This window comes from Alligator mississippiensis, chromosome 3 (genome assembly GCF_030867095.1).
Source record: "Alligator mississippiensis isolate rAllMis1 chromosome 3, rAllMis1, whole genome shotgun sequence".
NCBI lineage: Eukaryota > Metazoa > Chordata > Crocodylia > Alligatoridae > Alligator > Alligator mississippiensis.
In genome coordinates this window covers 61,901,062-61,928,439 of record NC_081826.1, presented here as the reverse complement: position 1 = coordinate 61,928,439, position 27,378 = coordinate 61,901,062, and the positions used below count along the sequence as shown (strand labels likewise).

General features: G+C 41.4%; 1 protein-coding gene across 4 annotated transcripts in view; it reads left to right on the top strand.

The window, feature by feature from the left end:
* The window catches only part of SULF1 (sulfatase 1), a 175,868-nt gene that overhangs the window by 20,292 nt on the left and 128,198 nt on the right, over positions 1-27,378 (top strand). For 3 of the 4 annotated variants that reach the window (XM_019498559.2, XM_059723990.1, XM_014606809.3), the window contains 2 exons: positions 13,027-13,091; positions 15,995-16,091. The exons of the other annotated variant lie outside the window; for it this stretch is intronic. The gene's annotated coding sequence lies outside the window, so the exon portion shown is untranslated. The remainder of the gene's footprint in view (positions 1-13,026; positions 13,092-15,994; positions 16,092-27,378) is intronic. 4 annotated transcript variants of the gene reach the window in all.

The following is a 27,378-nucleotide window of genomic DNA, read 5'->3' as shown; positions in this document are numbered from 1 at the left end:
CAATTGTATAGTTTTATGCTACCTTTTAATTACCTTCTCTGAATGACCAAAGTGTTAATAAGTATAAGGACCTATCCGTTAAAAAGATTGCTAACTACCTTAACAATTAGTTTCAGTAATTTGATTTCCCAGTTAGTCAGTTACTGATTTCCACCTGGTTGAGTCAACGCAAATCTATTCTCCAAAAGCTCCCTGTTGTCTAAAATTAAAAACTTTATGAATGGCATCAACTGTCTGTTAGTGTATTCACTACCAAGCTTTTAATTAGGAACACATAGCTTCTTCCAGCAGCTAATATTATCTCAGAAAACACATTTTGAATTTTTACTTTCCCTTAGTTTCAAGGCAGAATATCTGAATCACCTTTCAGGTAGACTGATTGTTTGGGTTAAAAAGAATGAAAGCTGGGAGCATCCTGAGTTCTGATCTGAGATAAACAGCTGATTCACTGCATGACCTTGTACAATTGGTTTGACCTGTTTGTGGTCAAAACCTATTTAGCATATTGGGTATAAACCTGATAACTGATCCACATTCCACATATGAGATACACTTTCTGGATAACAAAATATGAGGGAGTAGGAGAGAAGAGTTGCATTAATGTTTTTAAGGAAAAATGCATTACAAGGCATACAAGTAATATAGCACCTTTGATTGCCTGATCTACCTCTATGACTAACTCCATTTTATGTGTTATTAGAAATTAATGCTGAGGGCAGTCAGTGATGTCAGACCATACTGAAAGGGACAGCATAAAATGAGGGACAAAACAGAAGAAATAGGTTTAATTTAAAACAGTAATTTTCACTAATTGGATACAGAATTCTAGAATTCGGACAATGGTTGTTCAGGTGAAATGTTTAATTACAGAGGCATACACATTACACCAGGTGCAGGGTTGTGTACCAGAAGAATGATTCTGGAAAAACATATAGTTTATGATAAGGACACAAGAAGAAGAAAAGGAAGAATATGACTCTATCACGGGAAAGGAAGTCAGGGTGCTGACAGGTGTTGGGAAAAATATAAACCCAGAGCTTTAAACAGAAGAGGAACTGCATCAATTTGACCTGGCTTCCCAGTGTCTGTATAGATCACATGCTTCAGTGGAGCTTTTTGGTGGTTTTATCTAAAGCTAATTCTGTCAGATATTAGATAAAAGCACCAAAAAGCCCCGCTGAAGCACATGATCTATACAGACTCTGGGTGAGTCGGGTCAAACTGACACAGTTCTTTTGAGCATGCATTGTGCTTGGTGTAGAGCCAAGCTGAAAGTAAAGTGCCATTTATTTAATTTTTTTTCCATGTCTGCCAGCAGCCTTAGTGACTAGGTCAGAGTTCGTCCACACTTCCTTTCATCATGAGCACAGCTGTGAAGTACATTCCACCTACCCACTCTGCCTTATTTCTGGCATTAGCACATACTGCACAAATGTAGACCCCTTCATATGACTGCACGTGTACCAAGACAGAAAGAGTCTTTGACCATTGGTGCAGAGCTTAAGGTGGATCCTGGGGATTTGGCCAATGGAGCAAGAGTAAATATGCAGAGCATGCTTCATGTCCGTGCTCTCAGGCATAGCATAGAGGGAACGTAGACTTGGCTTAAGTGTTCTTGCACCCTGCCTGTGTGCTAGAGATGAGGGCTGGTAACTGCATTACAATCTACAGATCACAGGCATAACTGAACAGTTCTGTACCCTCAATGGCAGTGCTGCATAGGGCTGCCACTGCAGTCAAGCTTCTGGCAGAGGCACCCAGGCCAGTAATACAGTGACTGCTATGTTTTCGTAGCTCCTTCCTTCCATCCCGCTCTTCCCACACCTTAAAAAGGAGGTCTGGAGCTAGTGTTCTCCGCTTCCCTTCCTACACTACAGCTACAGATTGTGGAAAGACTTTGCAGTGTATAGAATCAAGGTTAGACAAAAGAAAGCAGAAGTGTACTGTTTGTAAGACATAATACAAATACCATATCCATGAACATAACCAATTGCTTCATATCCTTGAGAGAATTAAAGGGAAAGCTATTAAGAAATTTCTTGTCTGCAGACTAAAATATGACTTGCTTAACTGTGTAGTATTGTCCAGACTTTGCTTGCTGTACATGTGTAGGGTGTGGAAAAGTTGCATGTGAATAATAACTTGTTTCACCATCATTTTTTAATAAATGAAATGAACATTTGCTACCAGAATAAAACAAAAGTTTGTAAATATTTACATTCCCAGTGTTTGGCATATTTAAACTTGTTTTAGCTTTCTGAATTAAGTTCAGGGTTTTTTCCTTTTCTGCTTTATGATAAGCAAGACTTTCAGTGGATTCAAATCTGTAGTTCCATGAGAGGCTGATTAAATGTACAAGTTACAGAATGTAGTTAATCCGTAACTATTTTCCATCCATTCTTAATCCAGATTTACAAACACTGGTAAGTAAAAGGAATGTTTCAGCAAAGCAGGAATAAAACCCAGGTTCCTCCCCACCCCCTGAACATTGTTTGTGGTATCTTGTATTAAACTCTTAAATATGTCTCTAATTAGGGTGATAAGCCATATGTTTTATGATAAAAAAAAAAATTCCAGTTGATTATTAAAACAGCCTTGCTAAAGGTTATCACTGTAATAGGTACAAATCTATTCCATAACTGTTTAAACCTCAGTAAATATTGTGTTACCATAAAGCAGCAGCTTAAGTAACATAAACAATATAAATACATAGGAAAGTCTAAAATATGTTTTGAATTTCAGAAAAACATCCTGTTAATTTTTTTTTAGTTTTCATATTTAGATTCTGAAACAAGCCAATAAGGTTTTTCCAAAGCATTGAGAAAAATGTCATGGGAAAAGTATCTTTTCTGTTTACAGTCATGCTGCCATTTGGTAATATTTCAGCCCATTGGAAAAAAGTGCTTGTAAACATGATAGAACTGTTTGGAGGAGTTTAGATTTAATTCTGTAACCTTTAATATAAGCCAAAGCTCTTTGTGTCTATGGACTATTTACTTATTTCTGTGAACTAATGTAACAAAAGGCAATCCATTCCAACACTCTAGTGCCATTGACTTTTCCTTATTAGCTAATTAAATTATGAATTATAATTGTCTAATTAAAGCATAAATGTTCTTATGTCCATGCCAGAACAGCAAATATCACAGTCACTAGTGTGGTGGGGTCTTCTTTGTTGTTTGTTTGTTTTGTTTTGGCTTCTCAAGTATTTAAATGCTGCCGAACTCTTTCTGGTTATAATGCTTTTGGATGTACTAATTTTAATTCTATGCCAATGAAACCTTTATATTGAAAGGGTAGAGGGGAAATACACAATAGTCAGGTTTCAAACCACAATGACTTTTAAGTGTGTTGAAATATAGAAAACTTGCATTATTAAACCTCTCTTTTTTCCATCTAAGCTATCACTGCCTCTAGTTAGTGTCTCTCACTGAACAGCAAACTTTACTTGGCTGCTGAAGAAACAGATCTGCCAGAACAGTGAAGCAAAGAGAGCTGCTGATATTTTATCAACTAAGAAAGCACATATATAATTGGAGACGCATTAACCTTCATCGAGTAACATCTAAAGAAATTTCCTGTTCTACCTCCTACCTTTGTTTACTTTGAATTTTGTTTTACACTTCAAAACTATTTTTTCATACTTTTCATGTCAGGATCCAAAACTCTCTTAAAATCATGATACATAACTTTTACAAAGCAAATTGTTTTTCTTCCCCCACAAGTGTGTGGTGGAAGTTTTTTCTTAAGTATACTTTACAGACTAGGCGCATTTCAAGATGTATTTACTATGTCCTAGATTTACTCTGGTGTAAACTAATCTGGAGTAAGCATTTTTGGGCATGCATTTACACATGCAGGGATTATGGAGCTGATTTGTACTCAGTTCCCTGAAGTCCTGCAATGGGACCCAACTGCCACTGTGGGGAGCTCCAGGCTCCCCCCAGGCAGCTTTCTCCTGGCCTCAAGGGTGCTACCTGCTGCTGGGACAGGGAGCTCCTGGCCTTGGCACCCTGATCAGGGGCGGGGGACTTGGAAAGAGCTGCAGGGGAGGGGCAGGTCCCAGCCCCTGTCCCAATCTGCCAGTGGGGCAGCTAGCAGCTAGTTCACTGCAATCTGTCCCACCAGCAGATCATGGCAAGGGGCTGAAACCTACCTCACCCCTGCAGCTGTTTCCAAGCCCTGTGCCTCGACTACCCAAACAGGGCATGGGGCTGGGACCTGTCCCTGACAGGACATTTCCCAGACCCTGCCCTGCATACTTGGTGGAAGCTAGGCACCTTGTTCCCAACCCAGCTCTGTGAGTGTGGAGCTGGAGAGGGGAACAGGCAGGGGGGCTTGTCCCCCACCCAGGTCTGTGAGTGCAGAGCTGAGTGGGGAACAAGCTCCCCAGTGTGCTTCCTCCCCACTCCACCCCAAGCTCCATGCTCATGGAGCTGGGCAGGGAAGAGGTTCCTCTGCCCCTGCCATCAGGGAGCTCCCAGCGCCAGCTCTGTGACCAGTGCAGGGAGATCCTTATCTCCCAGCCTGAGCTCTGTGGTCATGGGGCTGGTGCTCGGAGATCCTTATCTCCCAGCCCAAGCTCTGTGACTGTGGGGCCAGTGCTAGGAGAGACCCTTATCTCCCAGCCTGAGCTTCGCAGTCATGGAACTTGGACTGGGGGTAAGGGTCTCCCAGAACCAGCCTCACAGTTGCAGAGCTGGTGCTGGGAGATAAGGTTCTCCCAGACAGACCCTGGCTCCCTAATCACGAGGGTGGAGTGGGGGCTGGGAAATAAGGACATTGTCCCTGCCCAGGCTCCAGTGTTGGATCCTGCCGTGGCAGCAGGCAGCTCCCAGGGGCAGGGAACAGTCTCCTGCCTCCTAGTAGATGGCTGACTGGGAGCCAGATTTTGCTCCCAGTCAGGGGTCTACATGAGCACTATGGCGCCGTTACTAATTTCATGTCACAGTAAACTATGCTAATGCCAAATTGAGTAGGAATACTGTCAGTAACTGGGCAATCAAATTTTAGTCTTTTTGGGCTAGATTTTTCCATGGTTGGTCACCCTAGCTACACTTTCAGCTGTGACTAGTTCCATTAGGATGATGATTGGGCTATTCACTGGGCACATCTACGCATGTATATAAAGGTGAAGCAATAAACCCTGGCACAGTATGTGCCCCTGCACTGAAGTACCCAGGGAGCTGGATCAACGTCTACGTGCTCATTGTTGTGCATGAGAACTCTGCAGCAGGATAGTAGTTTCCTTCAGCCTAATAGGACCACACATGTAGATGCCAAGACATTTATTGCAGAGCTTATTAGTCTACTACGCAGTACACGTCTCGTGTAGACAGCCAACAGAGTAAAATTCTTTGTGAGTAGAGTTGCAGAATTAGACCCTGTGTAGTTAATATAATTTCAGAATGAATGATAAAGAAGTTGTTTGATCACATGAAATGAACAAGCTTTTTGAGGACGTTCCATATTTTTCTTGCCTATGAGTTAGGGCAAAGTTCTGTTGGTATTGGTGTAAATCTAAAGTACATTTTTTAGTAATCTAAGTTTTCAGTGAATATGGATTTCTCCCTTGTGTTGTGGAAATCAAAGAGTGAAGTCCAGTTCTGTCACTAGCTAGAAAAAGCACTTGTGAGCAAACTCAAGCCCTTATGCCAATGTATTTTTACAATGCAACAAAATGTCTTGACATGTTAGGCTATCAATTGGAAGATTCAGAATCCCCCATCAGTCGAATGATATAGCAGGTGCACAAAATCATAAGCAAAGGTTGTTTGCCTAGAAAAAGACTTTTGTCTTTGTTTTTCAATTATATTCTCCTTTCTAAATAGTATAAAATTCAAATCCTAATTTAATAGTAACAAATCCTGGTTTCCTCATATAGGCAAAGCCCCCAGTGCAGTTTTCAGGTATTTTGTCTGAAGTTAGTGAGTTAATAAGGAATTCAGAATGTGGCCTGTTATCATTAGAAGAGAAGTATTTCACATCTTACCTATTGATGATGCTAATTAAGAGGTTTTTAGACATGCATTGTTTTTTTTCCCTGAATGGAAATGAACTGATACTTGATCAGCTCAGTGCTGCGTATTACTTCTACCATCATTGAACATTCCATTGAAGGAGCCGATTTAATTTTTACAGCGGTTTATAATAAAGAACTTCTTTTCTCTGTTGATAGAGCCCTGGAAGGGCCTGGCAAGTCAATTTTAAAAACCATCGTTATTTATGTTTACAAATAGAAATACAGAACATGTTTTATTGGCTTATAGGATCTGAACTACTAGCTATGTCTACATAGCATATTTGTCTAAATCAGGGGCTTTCTACCTTTTTTAGTAAGTGTACCCCCAGCAGCCGGGGTCAAGGGGTGTCGCGTGGCCGGACACAAAACGGGGTGTGGGGGTGGTACGCAGCTGGACATAGAGCCAAAGTACACTTACTAAAAAAGGAGCAACAGCAGCACCGGGTGGCAGGAAGCTTTCTGCCTCCGCCCCATGTCTAGCCAGCTGGGCAGCACCTGTGTGGCCAACAGAGGGGTGCAGCTGCCCTCACCCACCCCCAGCCCTGCTCCTGGGAGGCAGCAGCACTCCATCCCCGCTTGCCTGAACGTACCCCCTAGGGCCCTCCCAAGTACCCCCACCCCTGGTCTAAATTTTCCACTCATCTTTATGCCCAGGCTGCTGCGCAAGTGGTAGCCATGGTAGGAGCACTAGTGTTCCTAAGCACTAATGTGCCATTTGATGACATTTCTGCCACCAGGTAATCTGGATCTGCTTACGACATGAGAACAATACCAAAAGCCATTAGAACTTTGTAGTAGAACTCCCATGTTTATCATCAATAGAGCCGAAACATTAGGAAGTGTTAGGGTATTTTCTCTGAAAAGATCTTTCAGAGAAGATCCTTCCTGCTCACTGTAATCCCCACTAACGTCAGTGAGTAAAACTGGCATAGACAGGGCTTTGAAGAACTGAGTGCCTGGAGGACTTTCTCCTAAGAAAATTATGGGTGCTTACCATTAGAATCAGACACTCCCCTCCCTTCTCTGGTATTTACAAAGCTAATAAATTACTATCAAAATATACTGGGCTGTTTATTTTTCTTTGCAGTTAGTAGTTGTTGCAGGGAATTATTTGTTTTTGCAACTTATATTTATAGAATCTTTAATCCCCCAATTTACCAAAGCATGACACAACTGTGTGCACAGGAATTATTTCATTCACCAGTGAAACAAAACTGTATCTGGGATGAAATGCTAAGTTATTCTGTGCAAGCATTTGTATATACATATATAGTTGTTTTTAGGGAGTAATGCTGAGTAACTCCATACTCAGGAGTTAAATCTGAGTAGAAAAGCCTTACACTTTCTCCTCTGAAAGACCTCACTTCCGGCAGCATGCTGAGTGCTTAAGTTCAATGCTGACTCAGAGACTGCCTCTTTAATGAATCACCAACAATACTTCTGCAGCAACTTGGCTTCTCCTTGGAGGTAGCTCAGCTATGCTTCTCTTGTTATCTAATCTCACATCATTACAATCCCTGCATGTAGACTGTGGTCAGCTATATTGCCTCTTCTTGCACCATTGAGAATATTCAGAATCTCAAGACATCACTGATGTGGTGATACCCTAATGAAAATATACCCTCCTGTGTGTTATCGGTTGCATATATGCTACTCCAAGAAAAGAGGGGCCAGCAACTATTCAAGACTTGCAGATGGCAGGCAATATATCTCTGATTCTAATTAGTTTATAAGGTGAAAATCTACCCTGCTTTCAGGCAGAAATATGATCAGTCAGGAAGTCCCTACCTACTCTACATGTATTATCTCTATATTTTAGTACACTGTGTAGACTAGGCTTGTTTTTATTGTGCCACTCTGTTAAGTTCCCATCTCCATAACAAATTGGAATCATTTTTATAACCAGATTCCCTGATGTAATTGTATACAGGGCTCCAGGAATGAAGAAGAGTGTGGATAGTACAGAGGATAGTATAGCAGTGTGAAGGAATAATACTAGCAGCATCTGAAAGAAACTGGGAAACAAATTTTACAAAACGTCAGGATTTTGGAATGACTAGTCCTTTACTCTTATACCATGATCATCAGTCCCTTTGTCCTTTGTAATATACTACTGCCATGCTGTAATATATAGACGGAGGGAGGAAATACATATATGGAATCATTAAGGCAGAAGTACCACTCCCTAGGCATCTGATCCATAGATTTAATACATTTCATAGACATTAGGGCTGGAAGGGACCTCGTATGATCATCGGGTCCAGCCCCCTTCCCCACGGGCAGGAAGTCATCTAGGGTCAAAGGATCCCAGCAAGATAAGTGTCCAAATGTTTCTTGAAAGTGTCCAGAATAGATACTCGCACCACCTCTAAGGGGAGTCTGGTCCAGGCCTTGGGAGCTCGGATAGTAAAGATGTTTTTACTTATGTCCGGTCTAAAACAGTCTTGCAGGAGTTTGGATCTTGTCATCCCCTGGGGTGCTCTGGTGAACAGGTGCTCCCCCAGATCCTGATGCACACCCCTTATGTACTTATAGGCTGCCACCAAGTCACCCTTGAGCCTGCACTTCTCTAGGCTGAAGAGTCCCATAGCTCGCAGCCTCTCTTCATAAGACCTATTCTTTTGCCCTCTGATCATGCATGTGGCTCTCCTCTGGACTCTTTCAAACTTCTCCATATCCTTCCTAAATTGAGGAGCACAGAATTGGATGCAGTACTCTAGCTGCAGCCTCACCAAGGCTGAGTACAGTGGGAGGATGACATCCTGGGTCTTGTTCGGGATGCATCAGTAGATGGAAGCCAGAGTTTTATTCATTTTGCCAGCTGCAGTATAGCATTGGTGGCTCACATTCATCTTGTAGTCAATCATGACCTGAAGGTCTCTTTTGGTCATGGTGCTAGTGAGCGTAGCGTTGCTGAACCTATAAGTGTGATGCGGGTCTTTATTCCCGAAGTGGAGCACCTTGCATTTCTCCGTATTGAATGCCATCAGGTTTTCATCGGCCCACCTTGCAAGCCTATCAAGGTCAGCTTGGATCACCAGCCTGTCCTCAAGTGTGGACATTCTTCCCCAAAGTTTGGTGTCGTCAGTGAACTTGGCCAGTCCACTTTTGGTACTAGTGTCCAGATTGTTTATAAAGACATTAAAGAGTACAGGTCCAAGAACGGAGCCTTGGGGGATTCCACTAGGCACTGAGTGCCATGGTGATTCAGTTCCATCAGCTACCACACTTTGGGTCTGACCTCGGAACCAGTTCCCCAGCCATCAGACTGTGGAGTAGTCAAGGTCACAGTTGCCCAATTTTTCCATGAGGATATCATGGGACACCAGGTCAAAGGCTTTTTGAAGTCCACATTATATGACATCAACCTCTTCCCTTTTGTCCAGGTGATATGTCACCTGGTCATAGAAGAAAATGAGATTGGGCAAGCAAGACCCTACCCACAACAAACCCAGGCTGGCTATCAGTCAGAATGTTGCCTTCTGTTAGCCTGTCTAGAATGGTTTCTTTGTTAATTTTTTCCAAAATCTTCCCAGGGATTGAGGTCAAACTGATTGGCCTGTAGTTTCCCAGCTCTTCTTTCCTCTGTTTATTGAAGATGGACACCACATTGGCCCTCTTCCATTCTTCAGGTATTTCGCCTGAGCGCCCCGAGTTAATGAATATCCTCGCCAGTGGCTGTACTATGATGTCTGCCCATTCCTTTAGCACTCTTGGTTGCAACCTATCCAGACCAGCTGATTTATGGGGGTCCAGCCTCTCAAGATGCTCCCTCACATGATCCACGCCAATAGTGGGGATATATTCATCCCCACCCTGGTCATCCCACATCATGTTAGGCAGGGTAGTCCCTTTGGGCTGGTGCAGAACCAACGCAAAGTAATCATTAATCCAATCTAATGCCACTAAAGTAGATGTAAAAAAAAATCGCTACTAGGTTAAATGAGTATTGGATAATGCCTTGAATCATTACTGATATGTAGTATCCAGGGACTTTTAAAAAAAAATATCACTCTTCTATGCTAGCTCACTGTTTTTATTTTATTGTGTGTGCATGTGCACATGCAGACAATAAGGTTTCTGTAATCACAGTGTTTCATTACTATATAGCTGCTGGTGATGATCTTTGTCTTTGTTTTCTTATGTATCAGTGTAGCATTATCCAACATATGGGATACAGCGGTGAGCAAAGCAGAAAAGATAAGAAACAATTAATTCCAGTCCAGGAAAAACATGGATAACTGAAGCAGGGAAGAAAATGCAACTGCTACCATATGTGCACAGTCAACTTTTTAATGTGAGCAAGGAAAATTTGAGGGCTGCTTTTTAGGTCTCTTCCCTCAGCAATTTTCTTTTTTCTTGCTGTTCTTTCTTCATTAACTTTTGTGCATCCTGACTATTATTTTTCATGTTCTTCTCTGCTTTTTACTTTCTTGGCCAGTGTAAATCACTTTTCTTTCCAAAAAATCTTCACCCAATTTGTTTCCCATAACAACAACAATAATAGAAGAGAAATATTCCTTTTAATGGCAAGGTTGAGGCCAAAATCTTTCTTCTGGTGCTTCTATGCAACCATCCTTGATTTCACTGGGATTTCTGCTTATATTTCTGAGGGAAAATCTGGCCCTTACCTTCACTATCCACCCAGCAATGTAACTACAACAAGCAACAGCCACAAAACAAAGACATCCCTTAATTTTTTTTTTAAATGAAAGAATGATTTGCTATTCTTATTTTTTTTCTTCTAACGCTTGTAAAGCTTTCCCCATGCTCTCATATTATGGCTGACCTGACCACTGATCCCTTGTGTATACTCCAGACTGTGAGCGCCTAACAGGGATATCCAGACCAGACTTCCTTAGCCAATAATAAGTTGTTCAGTGTAGCACCTGTGGCTCTTCATAGAAAATTATATCAAAAGAGTTTTTGTTGTCATTGTTTACTATATGCATGGAGTATATCTTTTCTGTAATCATGAACAGTGCAATGTATTGGATCTCTTTCTCTCTATTGCTCATGGTAGAACTATTGCAGGTTTGCAATGTATATTTGGCTAAGACTGACTTTGTATGCTCCTGGGCTAGTCAGGGCTGAGCATCATTGGAGTAACACAACAAGGAAATTGTACTATCCTTGGTTTTTTACAACTTTTAATTATGTCATTTTTTTTTTTTTGTGGAGCAAAAAGTGCTGTAACTAAGAAATGTGATCAATTCAGTTATGTGGGGGGGAAAAAACATGTTCCATTGACCAAGGCTTGGCACTAGCAATCAGCAGTTCAGTTCTCTTTCAAGCTCTGTTACCAACTGATTGGGTGATTTTATGTTAATCACAGATCCCATCTACACCTTGGTTTCGCCTTCCTATAAATGAGGATTAGGGTCTCTGTTCTCAGATGTGCCAGTGTAGAACATGGTGCAGCTGAGACTGGGGAGCTGAAAGACTTCTTTCTGCTTTACTTGATTCTGTTTCTGGCTGAGCTCTGAACTGGCTTCTGGCAGTGTAAAAGCTGCTGTATCTTGTGCTGCTTGTGATGGCCCTCCAGAGACCATGACACTGACAAAGTTCAACAGACCATAGTGTGCTCTGGCCCCAACCCAACTCATACATTCCTCCCCCTAATGTAAGGGTTTGGCAGATTGCTGGCTTTATGCCCCCTCAGGATTTCCCACATGTTAGTATTAGAAGTAGAAATTACCTATTATGTTGTATAGTTCATTCCCTTGCCCACAGAGGACTATTCCCTATTACTGCATTTAATACTGCTTTGTCCAGCCTGGTTCAGCCTGCATCTCATTTGCACATGAATTCTGATAATACCAAAAATAAAATGTCTGTTTCCAAATGATTTTGAAAGAAAGAAGTCCATAGATAGCTATATCTCAAATCAAAGTATAATCTTTGCAAACTGATTTGACAACTGAAAATGCAACAACAGATAAGGAACAAATATTTATGCAGTGTAACTACTTATGGTTGATTTGGGGTTTAATTTTATCCAACTGGTCCACTTGTGCTTAGATATAATGTTGCATTTTGTGTACTATAAATGCTGCCTGGTGTGACTTACTTTTTGGAGACAGTACTGTAATTCATTGTATCATGGCCCAGCATGATGGATCAGCAGAGTACAGTATTCACTGAAAGAGGCAATTCCTCAGTAGCTACTTATACCTATATGTATAACCTTATTTGAAAACAAAATGTTTTTGCTTTCATTTAATGTGTAGTAACCCTGCTGCTCTGATTATCTTAACTATCACATCAGCATTTGCTTATGTAAATTAGAAGACTGTAGACAGAAAATGCACAAATACTACAAACTTGAGATAATCAATCCTTTCAGAAAGTGAGAGAGAAACTGTATTATGAAAAAGATACTTTTTAATTTTTTTTACCTCTGATTATTTCATATCTATATGCTTGTGCTCTATATTACCTTTCCCCTTTTCAGACTCTGGACTTAATATCTGAAGGTAGAAAACCCCCAGTAGACTTACTGGTTTTCACAGCCATTATCAACTTGAAAATTTCATAGCAGATGCAGTTTTTTCTCAATTTATAGAGGATAAAGTTTAACCACAAACTTTATGGTTAGGGTCTAAATAGGGCCTTCTGTGTTTTTGCTTTTTGTATCTAGTAACAGAATTAGAAAGCTACTGCCACCTATAGCTACCAGATAGTCTCAAGCTACTCCTCTGAAGAAAGGAAATGCATGTGCAACAGAGACTTCTCAGTATATTAAGAAAACTTGGCAAAAAAACTAGCCCATTATACTGAAACTTTGCCCATTGAAATGAAAGGCAATCTACTCTCTGTGACAGTCATGGGATAAGCTTAAAACCCTCTACTCAATGTAACATTCTTTTACTGTGTTGGAATATATGCTTGATAAAAGTGCAGAGAATAACTAATGCTTTTTATTATTATTTCTTCCCATTAAAAATTGTTAGCTTATTGTTCAGCATTGATTTTAAGATTCCTATTTTTAATATTTATTGTAGTAAGAAATTGAATTGTGGAAGAGTGTGAAAAAGATGACAATATTTCTTTCTTTCATCAGAAAAAGGTAAGTTTTAAAGAAAAGTAATTTTCAGTTATTTATAGCTTAATAATAACTGAGCGCATCTACAGGTATATATTTACTGGGCAGTAACCAAAATTACAATACAGTAGAAGTGCAAGTCTACACATGCATGCTTGTCCTGCGCAGTAAATATGAAAATTTATGCCAGCTTGAGCATCATGCAGGTATCAGATTTACACCCAATTAGTTACTGTGCCGTAACATACTTGTGGTATTAATTTGAAGTAGGCTTACTGTGTGGTAAAAATACCATGCAGTAACCCTACCCAGGAGCATGTCTACACATGCTTGGGAGCAGATTTGCTTCTAATGGGAGCAGCCGGGTACAGGACTGTTCCCGCCTTGTTCTGCCCCCTTGTAGCAGCCAGGGGGAGCTCCATGCTTCCCCTGGGAGCTAGCCTGGGGGCTGGCAGGGAGCACAGGGCTGGTCCCCATCAACAGAAGGTCAGGAGAACTTTGCCCACTGTAGTGGCACCTGTCTTCTGGCCCCGTACACATCAGGAGGGGTCCTGATACACATGGGACTGGAAGCGTGCTGCTGCTGCAGAGCTCCCCCACTCGGTGCACATGGGGACAAGACCTATGCCCAGCGGGCTTCCACATACAGCCTGGGGCTGGCCAGGAACTGTCCCATTCTTAGACAGGTCCCAGCCATTTCACAGGCTGCATACTGTGGAGAACTCTCCATACAGCCCAGAGCTGGCTGGGACCTGCCTCAGAATGGGACAGTTCCTGGCCAGCTCCAGTCTGTGTGGGAAAGCAGGGAGCCCCTGAGTCCCAGCACTACGCAGCTCCCAGCTCCTGTGAGAAGCTGGGACCTGAGCAGCACCAGGGTGGGGGAGGGAGGCAGTGGGCAGAGAGCTTATCTTGTCCTGGCACTGCTTGGCTCCTGGGGGAAGCTAGGAGCTGGGAGTGCCAGGACCAGGGGAGTTCCCAGTCCCCTGTGGCTCCCTAATGTAGGGGCTGACTGGGGGCAAATTTGTTCCCAGCCAGCATCTACACATGCAATACTTACTGCACTGTATCTACTGTACAGTTAGTTTACCACTGGTATTTATGGGTAGTAACTAACTGCACAGAAGAGTAAATTACTGTGCTTTAAATGTGCACACATGTAGATAGCAATGCTGTAGTGCATAAGTCTACTGTACATTAATTAGTACTGTGTAGATGAATCTACTGTACAGTAAAGCATCTCATATAGACACACCCACAGTATATTCCACACTCAGAAACACAACTGTGAAGACATTCTGGGGCATCAGTCAGTAGCAGCTCTTCAGACTTTTGTCTCTGGTGTGCTTGAGAGCAACCACTGGGGATAATTCTCAAGGACCCTGACCAACATTCCAAGTTTGGAGTGTGCATGTGAATTGTTATAGAAGGTGGCCTGTGTGCTCAGACCAGTCCTGGCCAGGACACCATTGTGGTGTAGACATGTCAAGAGAGACTTCTGAAAGAAGCAAAGAGATAGGGTGGCTTCTGGATAGGCTTGCTTCACATGGAAAAGGTTTGGTGCTGTGAACAGGAAAACTGTCTTCTGTTGTTTACTTTGTACTGTGCTCAGGAAAGTACATTATTGCATGTAAATAGAATTAAATCAAAGCTACAAGACCACCAGTTTCTTCTAACTTGAATAACTTAGACCCCACATTTTGGCTAGCTGCTTGGGTCACGAGAGATAACAGTAGCTATGAGCTGGCTTACACTTGCTACAGGAAGAAGAGACATGTTAAATTTAACTCTGATGGCTCAGTCGAGTTTTACATAGGACACAGTTAAAGAAAAACTGTATCCAAAACCTCTAAAAATGGCACAGATAAATTCAAAAAAATTACAAGTAGAGCAACTGCAAATTATTCATTTTTTTTACAAATTATCAAGAAGGTAAACTGACAGATGGAGCACATAAAGATTAACCTATGGCTAGATCCCACAGAATGTAAGGTCCTCTAAAATAAGGATTACGAAGATTCACTAGAAATACTTGAAAAACTTATGGAATTTAATAGGATGGATATCTTTGTCCACCGGTTTTTAGAACCATCCTTTAACAGTACAAAGGAGAGAGATCTTTCTATTAAATTCTAAAATAGATTCCAAACCCAAAGATATCATTTAGTAGGACTTTCTTATAGGGAGTGTAACTACAAATTACTTTTACCTTCTACTACAATAGATATCATAAGACACAGTAAATTATAAACAATTATGCTGTCTTTAATTGTCATTATAAATTAATCAACTCTGCACAAGAGCTCTCTACAGATGTCTATTGTTATGGCAAACCTTTACTGAATAATAGTGGTATTGTTCTATGAATCCTAAGTTCTATACATAAGGAAGATTTTGGTGTATGCTAAAAACTAAATGATCAGAATTACACGTGTGAATGCTCTTACTCCATGGCAAATTTAGAATAGCTTATCCCTCATTTAAAATGGATTTACAGTTAGCAGTTTATAAATTTGCATTTTCAGTCTTGATAGATTGGCTGATGTGTTCTAATTTTGCACTCTGACTTGCCTCATGGTTGTTTGTCTGTTGATACCTTGAACTAATTTTTCCCAAATAAAATGTTTTTGTGGGTTTTCTTAACTAGAGGTCCAAGCTTTGGTTATAGGCATAGCTACGTATTAAGTACTTCAGAAATCAAGATAGCATGAGGATATCAAGAAGCTTTTACATTTGTTTTAAATTCTATTATGATTTCATTATCTTAACTGTGACAATTTTTTTAATTTAGGCCTTGATTAAATAAGGTAATTACACTTGAAATAATGTGGTTCTCCAAGCACAGTTTAAATTCCAAGATGAACAGGCCTCATGAGACAACTAAAATGTATGATATGCAGCAGTACTAACTCATTTTGATCTCTTTGCAGGTCCTACATGCAATAAACTTACTAGACTAGACATACAGACTTCTTTCAATGATATGAAAATTAACCCAGGCACATCAGCTGCAGGAAGTCTTCAAAGGTACAGAAATCAAACACTTAACCAGTAATTAATTAAACCAAACAAGCCATCAGCATATGCTGCTTAGCCTATGTATTAACTTAGGTCAATAATGAAGCTAGAGTAAATCTCCTGGAGGTTCTGTCCTGTCAGACTTTAAAGCCTCATTCCTAAGTTGAGGATCTTAACTTTTTAGAGATCCAGTAAATGATTTCACAAGATTGCTGAGCTGTTGCTTCTATTTAGCATTATTTTCAATACATTAGAATTTTTTTTTTCAACAGTGACATGTAAGCAAAAAGTGCTTCTCCAATTCTTCTGAAAACAAGTATTTTAGAGGCCAAGGGAAGTCATGTTAAGATAAGAGAGAACTTTAAGAAAAAGGTTTATATCCAACAAAAGTAATGTTTGGGGATTCTTTCCTTCATTTGTGTTTGAATTTAGTGATCATAAAAGTAAATTGCCAACTATGGTGCATTCAGACACTATGTAAGCTATCCCACATAGCTCTGCCAGTGAAATCCAGACCTGATCTGCAATATTTCTGTCATTCCAAAGGCACTGCTGACTTTTAGACCTAATCTGTCAGTTGACAACAAGTTGTGTGGTCGTTTTGTTATGTGGCAAAATAGGCATAAAGAGACCAAGATAAACCTAGTCATATTTCTCACCCGTCAAAACCTCATTTCTCAAAAGCAAAGCACGGACTAAAATGGGAGCCACGTGACAGATTACAGTGCAAGAAATTAAAAATGCTCTGAGTTTTATTCCTTCAGCATCCATAACATTTTCTGTCACCTCATTTTCATGATGCAACGCTTCTGGTAAAATAATTTGTACAGATATATCTATGAGATAATATAACAGTTATATGTTAGAATATGGATTTATTTTACATGTGACAGAAATCTGTATATAAGTCCCTTTTTTAGAGATACCAAGCTAGTGCATATAGTGGTCTCTGATGAAGGTCTTGTTTACATCTAACTTATATTTATGCTGTTAACTAATGATACATTTTCAAAAAACAAATAGATTAGCTACATTTTATAACAGTTTTAAGGAAGGGAAGAAAGAAGTAGTTAGCCAGGCTAGTGTAAAATTAGGCAAAAGGAAGGGTGGCAGTACCTGATAGACTAATTGGTTCAGAAAGACACGAGCTTTCATAGGCTGCAATCTACTTTGATGAAAGCTTGTGCTTATCTGAATGAGTTACTCTATAAGATGCCATACTGGCCTGTTTTCTGCTCATTATAAAGGGTATAAAATCTTCAGCCAGTTACATCCCTCATTTTGTTGATTATTCTGTTTTTAAAAAGAGGCTTGTCTAATGAAGTATCCTTTGGTTTGCTGCTTTGGTTCTGATAGGAGAGGATTTCTAGTTTTCTTACTTGTTTTAACTGATGATAGAAAATACATTCTTAAGTGACAAGATTTGGGGGAGTTTAGGTTGTAGCCGTGTTGGTCTAAGGACATAGGCAGACAAGATTCCTTGGGTGAATTTGATATCTTTTATTAGACCAACCCAAATAGTTGGAGAAAAGTTATTAAGCAAGCTTTTGGGTTCAAAAACCCTTCGTCAGGCTAAGGAAGCTGCAGCAGTTGGTGTGTGCTCTTCCTGGATGGAATGAAAAGTAAACAAGCCAGGGGCTGGGCTGGGGAGTCAGTTGCCAGGCAGATTATAATGTATCAAAAATCCAATGTCTGTGTTTAGTCCATGATCTCTAGTATCCAGCAGGTTGATGAAATGGAGTTCATAGGCTCGTCTCTGGGAAGTGTTGTGTAAGTTTCCCTTGAGAATCAGGACTGAGAGATTGGAGAGAGAGTAGCCCTCCTGTGAGAAATGTGCCCCCACCAGTAATTGGGTGTTTCTATCTTTGATGGATTTCCGGTGTGCGTTCATTCTGGTGCGCAGTTGTTGTTTGGTCTCTCCTACATATCTTCCATCAGGGCATTTGGTGCATTGGATGAGGTATATTACATTTCTGGAGGTGCAGCTGTAAGATCCTGGGATGCTGATGGCTCTGTTGTGGGGTGTAGTAATAGTGGGGGTGGTGGAGATGTGTTGGCAGGTTTTGCATTTCTTGTCATGGCTTTAGGGGAGACATTTTGAACAACTCTTTCAGACAAACATCTAATTCTGATTTTAAAATCTCTTCAAGTGATGAAGAATCAACTAATGTTGTTGTTCCAGTGGTTCATTACCTTTACCATTAATTTTACATAGGCCTTATTTCTAGTCTGAATTTGTCTAATTTCAACTTGTTGTCATTATATCTCTTCATAACTTTGTCTGATAGACTGAATAGCTCCTATTATTAAATTTATTTCCTCTGTATAAGTACTTCTAGACTGTGATAAAGTCACCCTTTAACATTCACTTTAAACAAAACAGATTTAACCCTTCAGTTTGACTATAAGTGCTTTTCAGCCCTTTCATCGTTCTCAAGGTTTTTCTTTGTACCCAGAAGTAGCCATGCTATTTCTGGAAGTCATACAAGTCCCCAAAGTGGCAGTAATATAACCTACTCATTCTTACTTGATAGGCCCCTGTTAGACTCATAGAATCATAGCAAATTAGGGCTGGAAGGGACCATGGGAAGTCATCTAGTCCAACCCCCTGCTCAAAGGAGGATCATCCCCAATTATATCACCCCAGACAAGGTTTGTCTAGCTGAATCTTAAAAACCTCTGAGGATGGAGCTTCCACAGCCTCTCTGGTACCTGTTCCAGTGTTTACTACCATTCTAATGAGAATTGTTTTTCCAAATATCTAACCTAAACTTCCCTTGCTGCAACTTGAGACCATTGCTCCTTGTTCTGTCATCTGCCACCACTGAGAACAGTCTAGCTCCATCCTCTTTGGAACTACACTTGAGGGTAGTTGAAGGCTGCTATTAAATCCTGCCTCAGTCTTCTCTTCTCCAGACTAAATAAGACCAGTTCCCTCATCCTTTCCTCAGAAGTTATGCGCCCCAGCCCCCTAACCCATTTTTGTTGCCCTCCACTGGACTCTCCAATTTATCCATGTCTCTTCTGTAGAGGGCAGCCCAAAACTGGACACACTGCTCCAGATGTGGCCTCACCAGTGCTGAACAGAAGGGAATAATCACTTCCCTTGCTGGCCACACTCTTACCAAAGCAGTCCCGTATGCCATTAGCCACCTTGGCAACAAGAGCACTTGTGGGCTTATATTCAGCTTCTTGTCCACTGTTCATGCATCCAAGGTTTATATTAGCTCCTTTAGCTACAGTATCTCACTGGGAACTCCTGGTCAGCTAATCATCCCCAAATCCTTTTCTGAGTCACTGCTTTCCAGAATAAAGTACCTTATTCTCTAACTACCTTGATTTTATTACCTCTAAATTTGTTCCTAGATATATAACTTTGGCCATATTAAAATGCAAATGTTGCAATGAAAATGTGAGTTATCAATATAACTACTTCGCAGAAGTTGTTACATCAACTACTTCATTTGTCAGTCCAGCTTGTAAAATCATCCAAATATTGAACTATCATTTTGTATCACATACAGCTTGCACCTTTCCCCCCAAAATGAGCCCCCCAATACTGGACTGTGTGTTTTAAGTGGGGAATCTGTATTCTTCCCTGGAAAAGAAGTACTCATGGAGATGCTATTTCATGCAGCTGCCAAGATGACTACTACTTGTGTTTGCTCCATTTACCGATTTTAAATGTTGGCATAATATTAATTTTCTTCTAGCCTTCAGGAACTTGTTGCCAAGAATTTTAATCTGGATTTGCTGTCTAATAGTTGCTGATTAACATCCTCTTTAGTTTCATTTAGAATGAAAGGAATTCATTTTCATACAATATGAATAGATTGCTCTTTTTTAACAGAGCAATCTCTTAAAATGTCCTATAGGTACCTTCTTTGCAACTGTTTGGTCAAAATGGGTTTTGTGTGCGTTTTTCATTTATGTGGTCCTGAGTGCATCTACATGAGATGCTACTTTGCTGTAGCGATGAGCTATGTTGCCATAGTTCATTGCTATGGCGACATAGGGTCAGAAATGACCTGCGCACCACTGGGACTATGCAGTACTGGCGGGTACTATGCTGTCATTTAGTACTTGCTTTAACTAAATGACAGCGCAGTCAGGGGCACATGTAGACATGCTCCTAGTATAGTAAATTGCTATTGCTATGTATTTGGCCAATAAAAAAACAATTCACTGTAGACCAGGGGTGGGCAATATACAGCCTACCAGGCCTTTCTATCCAGCCCACAGGGCCCCTAAAAAATTAGTAAATTAATATTTATTTGCTCCTTGGCTGCCTGTCAAAGCTGACAGGAGCCAGGGGCCATAAGACCCAGGGGGAGCCCTCAGCAGGACTGAGTAGCCCAATCCTGCTCACCCCCAGCCATTTCACACTCTTCCTGCCCCCACCCTGCTTCAGCACCACATGACTCCCAGCTGGACTGGGGAGCACAGGGCCATGCCAGTACATCTGTGTGTGTGTGTGTGTGTGTGTGCACGCAGACAGAAGCAAAGTGTCTGTGTGTGCATATTCATAGGGTGAGTCCCACGTGCACACCCCACCATAAACATGCACCCACACCCCCCTCGCACTGCCATACATGCAGACCCCCACACCCCCTCATACGCCCCAGCCACCCTCCACCCACACACAATTCCCCATAAACCCCATACCCACCCACACCTCACATACCCACACACTCACAACCCCCCACAAACCTATACACACCCCCCATGATATACAAGAGTAAGACTTCATTTAAGTTATTGTGCAATCACCTCTATGTACACTACACAAACACATGTAAATCAGGACAAAAATATTTTTTGAAATCAAATTAATGAATGCTGTAGATGTTTGCTTTTTAGAATATAATTTAGCATTTTTTTGGTTCTGAAATGGCGAAACCCCTTGCTGAAAGGAGTACTTCCAGGGACAAGGGGAGGGAGTTTGGGTGGCAAAGGTCAGAGGTTAGGGGGTGGGACTACCCATACAGCCCTTGACAGCTTGCCAAAACTCAGTAAGCCACCCTTCACCCAAAATAATTGCCCATCCCTGCTGTAGACCATACTGATAGATATTTCTCAATTAGTAATGAAGTGATGAAAACACTTGATAATACTCAGAAGGCTAAGGTAGAAGATATTAGTTGCAAAAAATGAAAAAGAAAATAGTTATGATGGATCCAAGTTTCAAAGTGTACATAAGGGTTCCAGTTTCAAATTCTGCTTCTTGGTGTTAATCTCTAATTGATGGATGGGTGACCATTTTGAATCAAAGAAGAGCTTCTCTCACTAATATCCCCCAACCCTAATTACACTTTTTTCAAGCAAATCAAAACTACATTCTTTATTTAAGCCCTTCAGTGTGTGTGAACTGTATTTTCTTTTCCCCAGAAACAGAAGCTGCAGGCAGAAATTGTAGAAAAGCACGAGCAGGGTCAGGAAGGATTGTGTGGGGTTTTGGGGTGGTTTTTTTAATTTTCCGAGCCTTACCAAAAGCTTGTAGTACTAAGCATCTTTTGAAGGTCTTCTATTGGAGGATTTTCAGTTAAGTTATAATTTATTTTTTTTAGAAAGACTTTGACTAAGCAGTGAACTTTACAGAGCTCATCTAACCTGATTCTTTTAAGATTCACTCTAAACTGTGTCTGGCTGAATAAAACATTTCAAGAAATTTGTTATGAACATAGTGCTTTTCTGTATATTTAACATCACAATAACTCCCCAAAAAAGCCTGTCTTATATACTCAAATAAAGAATGCATGAATGTAATTCATATCCATATAGGACATCAGGAATGTCTTCAAAAAGTTTATAGTAAATTGAAACATTATCACGTAAACCATGGGTGTACCAGGTGGAATGTGCCAACAAAAAGCAGTGAGACAGCTTTTTGATATGAGGCCTGAAAGTTTTCTCTTACAAGTATAAATTATTGATAAGCCTTTCAGCACAGTTAGATATTACTGGCATATTATCTGTTGATGTTCTGACAGATAAGTTCAATTAATTAATATGGCAGAATTTAAGACTTGGAGCCAGTATTTTCAGAAATATTCTTTAGTGCATAGAAATCATGCATTCAGCAATAACTGATGACTGATTGAATCTGTAACTGGGCATGTGAATCCTAGGTGACTCTTAATTTAAGACAACCACCCCAATAATAATTATATTCTATACATGGAAAATTTGTAATAATTTTCCATGTATAGCATCTAATTAGGGGAAGGTTGTCCTGAATTCATCTACCCATTGCTGTGGCAGGAAAAACAGTGGTGGGGGGCAAAGAGCCAGACCCCTGCACCCTGCCACCTGCCCTTCTGTGCCTGTGCCTGCCTCTCTACCCCTTGCATCCATTCCTGTGTCTGCCCTCACATTCCCTGCTCACTTCCATCCCCTCTTACCTTCTTGTGCAGCTCCTTTCCTCCGGGTCAGCCAGCAGTAGCACAGTCACAGCCTGGCTCCAGCCTAGTCTGGCCCCTGTCTCCCCTACACTCTCTTTCCCTTGTAGACTGCCCACCCTACCTATGCCTGTGCCCATCTCCCTACTCCCTGCCTAGCCCCCTTTACTTTCTGCTGCAGTTCTACTCGTATGGGATACTCAGAAGTAATATGGCCCTGGCCAATCCCAGCCTAGCCTGCCCAAGTAGAAGTGGCAGCAGCTTCCACCTGGGGAGGGTGAGGGCTGGAGGAACTAGAGCTGGAGCAGAAGGTAAGCTGGGAGGGGAGCAGAAGGCAGGCACAGGTATGGGAAATCAGTGGGTGGGGAGGGGCAGGCTGCAGATTTCCTACTTCACTTTCCTCCATGCTCCCCCCAGCCTGGGGCCAAAGCTGGAGCCAGACCTGCCCTAGGCAGGTACTCAAATCCAAGATGGGGCTCCCCCCACCCCATCCTGACTTGGAAGAAAAAACTTCATCCTGGATTTGAGTAAATATGGTAACTGTGAATTCTTTGTGTGTGTAGTTGAGTCATAGAAACATGCACATCTTTTGCAAACCTTGGTGAACTAACTTTTTGAAAATCTGGTCTTGATGTTTTAGGTTTAATGATGGATAAAGGTTCTTCTAGCATGCAGCATATGATGCTACCATGTTGAGATTTCTGTCCAAATCTGATTGGAGCCTACTCTAGGCAAACAAAGATGGCAAGCACTGTAAAAGACAAAGTAGGTGACTTCACCACTGTGTCCATGGGGGAAAGTGGGGATGTTCTCACACTTAGTTCTATTTCTACCTGAAAGGCAGGCCGTCCCAATTCATAGTTTTGCTAGGGAAATGAAAAGGAGGAAAATAGAAAGTCTTACCTAACATGTGCACTCCAGCCATGCCTCCATTCCCAGTTAAACTGTTTGCTTCCTTAGTTTGGAAAATATGCTCAGGCATTCAAAACCTCATTTTATAAAATCTGGAATATGTACATATGTTATTGAGACAATCCTAGTAAGAGGTCTGTGCAGTCACCCTCCATCCCAGTTATTCTATTCTGAGTTTAAAGCTGTGGACTTAGTGTGAATGTACCTGGATTCAGTTTCAGATTAGTACCTGGTGACTTCAACAAGAAATCTCCAGGAAAATAATCAATAGCTGTCTAATATAAGGGAAGTTCTAGAACAGGGGCAGGCAATTATTTCAGGTGGAGGGCTGCTTACTGAGTTTTGGCAAGCCATCGAGGGCCTCATGACAGGCAGCCTGGGGCAGCTACATATTAATTTTCTAAATTTTTTAGGGGCCCTGTGGTCAGGATAGAATGGCCTGGCAGGCCTCGTCTGGCCCACAGGCCACATTTTGCCCACCCCTGTTCTACAGCCAGTACAAGATGACAGGCAATTTGGTCTCTCAAATGAAAAGGCAGCAAATTTATTAGAAAAGTTTAGGGTGGATATGGACCCATCTTTTCTGTATTGCATTTGCTCAATATAATTTTTGAGTACCTACTACATTCCCCCTCCCCCTGGGCCTAGGTTGTGTTCCCAATGTTTCCAGTAAGCACAGGAAAGCATAGTAAATTGCCCTAGTACTTACTGCTGAGAGTATCTGCATTATATACAAAGTCCTTTTGCAGGGTTCTTCTTTCAGTGTTGTTACAATGCAACATGAGCACTTCTATGAAGCATGGTGGGGTTTTTAATCATGTTGAAGCTGTGGCCTATCTTTGCCCAGACTCTGCAGTCTCTTGTCTCCTATTCTGGAAGTTGCTTCTTTCCTTCTGACTAATAGGGCATCAGGGAGTGATTATTCTTATCCCTCTGGAATGAAACCATCAGCAAGGAAGGAGTGGGAAAGGTTAATTGCAATGGCATCCTCCTCTTGACCAAACACGTGGAACATGACTCGCCATCACCAACACCTTGTTCCTCCAAAAAAACAGGTACAAGACACCATGGCAGCACCTGCAATCTAAGCATTGGCACTTGATTAACTATGCCATTGTTTGTGCCTGGGATCACAAAGATGTCCACTTGAGCTAGGCTAGTTTCTGCTGATTGCTGCACTGATCACTGGCTTATCTGCTCAGTTATGTCACTCACACTGAGTCCCAAACAAAAGCTGAAGCAGAAGCAATGCTGACGGACGGTCAATATCAAAGGACTCAAGGACCCAATCAAGTGAGACCTCTTCTACCACCATCTCAACAAAAAAATTGCTGAATTCCAATCAAAAACAATGGGAGAATGTCCACTATGTTTTAGATGCCTTCAAGTCCACTGTCATCAGCACCTGTGAAGAGACCATTACCATTACCATTTCACTACCAGGAAACTTCAAGATTGGTTTGATGAGAATGACTGGGAGATACAAGAGTTGGTCAACCTCAAGCACAAGGCATTTTGTGCTTGGCATAATGACACCAACTCCAAGCAAAAGTAATTGAATCACCAACAAACCAAGGCAGGGGTCCAAAGGAGGACCCATGATATGAAGAACATATGGTGGGAAGACAAGGCAAAGGAGATTCAACATCTCACTGACATCCATGATAAGCCATCTATGATCCGAGCACTCAGGTACCCTCTGGAGACCTAAAGATGGAGGAGACCTGATCAAGGAAAGGAGAACCATCAACATCCACTGGAAGGAGAATTTTGAAGACCTTTTCAATCTAGATTCTGTTGTTGACAAGGAAGTTCTCAATTCCATCCCACAACACTCAGTCAGAGACAGTCGCAGAATTCCTTCAATCCTTTACAAGGTGAGGAAAGCCACCAAGCAGATGAAGAATGAAACAGCATCTGGAGCAAATGGAATCCCTGCCAAAATCTCCAAGTGAAGGGGAGAGAAGCTTACATCACAGCTCCATGCCCTTATATTAAGGATCTGGAATGATAAGGAAATCTCAGATTACCTCAGGGATGCCATAATTATGACAGTCTTCAAGAAAAGAGATGTCAAACTGTGGAAATTACAGAGGGATCACCTTGCTGTCCACCACAGGTAAGATCATTGTGAGAACCCTCCTGAATCATCTCCTTCCACTTGCTAAATGTTAGACCTCAACTCCATGAGGCGCCCAACAACTAAGACGACGACAATCCAATTGCTCATGGATCCTGTTACTCATTAACCAGAGCAGGCAGGGAGCAAATACCAGCACACATTGCTCACAACAGCTTATTTAGAATGGAGACAGCTTTGGACTTCTGTACCAATCACCATTCATCTTTTTGCACATGTTCATTTCAGATTCTGTATTACTTGTTGGTTTTCATATTCCAGTCTATTTTTCTGTCTCATGTTGTACCATCTTCCACATTCCTAAAACTTCACCTCATTTACAGCACACAGACTCACACAGACTTACTTGCTGCTTTTTTCCTCAGAAAATGGTTGACACAGTTAAGATGGTTACTTAGCATAAGCAAATGGCCAGCTTAGCTATCATTCTTCCTTGTGGTCAGCAGCTCTTGCTAGGCCACAGGTAATGCCTTTATTCAGCTGAAAATTCAATGCTCCCCAAAAATCCACATAGTGTTACCCTAATACTGAAGACCTCCCAGAATCTCAGTGCGGGTTTAGGTCATTAAGAGGCACAACTGACATGATCTTCACTGCTTGCCAGCTGCAGGAAAAATGGTGGGATCAACATAAACATCTCTACATGGCCTTCTTTGACCTCACAAAAGCCTTCAACTGTCAACTGCAAAGCAATATAAAATCCTGCTGAAATCAGATGCCCACCAAAATTCATTACCATTCTGTGCCTGCTCCATAATGGTATGTTAGGAGTGGTCCTCAATAACGGATCTACCACAGTTCCCTTTGAGGATAAGATGTGAGTTAAGCAAGGTTGCATCCTCACTCCAACACTCTTCTTGATGTGCCTTACTGCAATGCTACATCTGACCACCAACAAGCTCCCAGTCAGAGTGGAGCTAAACTACTAAATGAAAGATAAACTGTTTAATCTCAGCTGACTCCAAGCCAAAACCAAGACTACCCTAACCTCAATCATTGAGCTCCAGTACACTGATGATCCTGTAGTATGTGTTCACTCCAAAACAGACCTTCAGACAATCATCAACATCTTTGCTAAAGCACAATAGAAAATGGGACTAATACTTAACATTCAGAAGACTAAGATCTTCCATCAGCGACATCTTAATAAGCAGTCCCCAGTTCTGGTAATTCAGATCCATGTTGAGACTCTGGAGAATGTTGAGTATTTCCTGTACTTCGAAGCCATCTCCTGCAGATGGCTGACATTGATGAAGAAATCCAACATTGCCTCAAATGAAAGTACAGCCTTTGGACACCTGAGGAAACAGGTGTTTGAAGATCATGGCATCAGATCTGAAACCAAGTTCATGGTTTATCAAGTAGTCCTGATCCCCACCTTACTGTATGGAGTTGGCCAAAGTATAGGAGACACCTTAAGTTGCTGGAGAAGTACCATCAATGCTGCCTGTGGAAGATCCTTCAAATCCAGTGGGAAGACAGACAGACACATTAACATTGTTTCCTCTTGTAAGCAAATACCATGAGCACCCAGCATCAAATTCGCTGAACTGGCCACATCAGCCGGATTTCCACCTCCAGACTCCTGAAGCAAGTTTTATTTTCCCAGCTCAGTCAAAGCATATGTTCAAAAGGAAGGCAGAGAAAGCTCTTCAAGGATGTTCTTAAGGCCAACTTGCAAAAATGCACCATTGACATCAGCTTGCGGGAGACTATTGTCCAGGACCTCCCCAAATGGAAGTCTGCTACAAGGATGTCAGTACTTTGAAACCTTCTGATGGCAACAGAAGATGAAAAAACCAGAGCAGTAGAAATAGCGTGTTGTGGACTGAATCAAGAATGCAGA